Genomic DNA, 928 nt, shown 5'->3' on the forward strand with positions numbered 1-928 from the left:
CCTAGGACTGGAAATGCTACTTTCAAAATTGATAGTTCTATCTATCAACTGCTGAAACGAGAAGGTTATTTCCGAAATTCTTCGGAGGATTATCCACTCCGACATTTGAAGAACTTCTTGCATGTGTGTGCTCAACAATCCCAATGTGTTGTTTCTGTTGATACACTTCGGTTACGGGTCTTTAAATATTCCTTGGCTGGCCAAGCAAGGGAATGGTATGAAAAGCTCCCCACCAATTCTATTCACACCTAGAGCGAGTTAGCCAATACATTTTTGAAGAAGTGGTTCCCACCGAGCAAAAAGGCTGAACTTCGGGATAAGATCTTTAAGTTCAAACAACTTCCGGGGGAACAATTATATTCGGCATGGGAGCGTTTCAAGTACTATCTAGCTCAATATCCAACTCATGAGTTTCTGGATGCTATTCTCACCGAGAAGTTCTACAAGGGATTAGATACAATGAATCAAATTGTTGTCAACACTGCAGCTGGGGGATGCTTCATGGACAAATCATTTGTTAGCATCACCAGGTTGCTCGATAAGCTCACCACCCACAATCAAGCTTGGCACTCAAGTGATAGTGAAATCTTGTCATATGGTAGTCCCTCTGTTGCCGCGGTGGACAAAGAAAATCATGAGCGAGATCATGCTTTTGCTCAATTGCAAACCACCGTGGATTTGCCGTCAAAGAGGCTTGTGGAGAAAGAAGCTAAAAGTGTGAATGTTGTCGAAGAGATGCCATCTCATGTCCCGGAATGTACCAAGTCTCGGAGGAAACTTATCTAGAGGGGCAGCCACAATGTGAGGATGCTAATTATATCGATCACTCTCAAGGGGGTTATCAAAAGCAATGGAGACCTCAACAACAAAGCAATCAATATGGCCGAAATGAATATGGTGGTTCGGACAGGAGGGATTACAACAACAA

At 43.1% G+C, this 928-nt stretch overlaps 1 non-coding gene across 1 annotated transcript; it reads right to left on the minus strand.

Annotated features, from left to right (window-relative positions):
- Window positions 1-307: 307 nt before the first annotated feature.
- LOC132620589 (small nucleolar RNA R71) lies at window positions 308-413 on the minus strand. Its single transcript, XR_009575033.1, has one exon. It is a non-coding gene; the product is annotated as a small nucleolar RNA R71 (small nucleolar RNA).
- Window positions 414-928: the final 515 nt, after the last annotated feature.

This window comes from Lycium barbarum, chromosome 11 (assembly GCF_019175385.1).
Source record: "Lycium barbarum isolate Lr01 chromosome 11, ASM1917538v2, whole genome shotgun sequence".
Classification (NCBI taxonomy): domain Eukaryota; kingdom Viridiplantae; phylum Streptophyta; class Magnoliopsida; order Solanales; family Solanaceae; genus Lycium; species Lycium barbarum.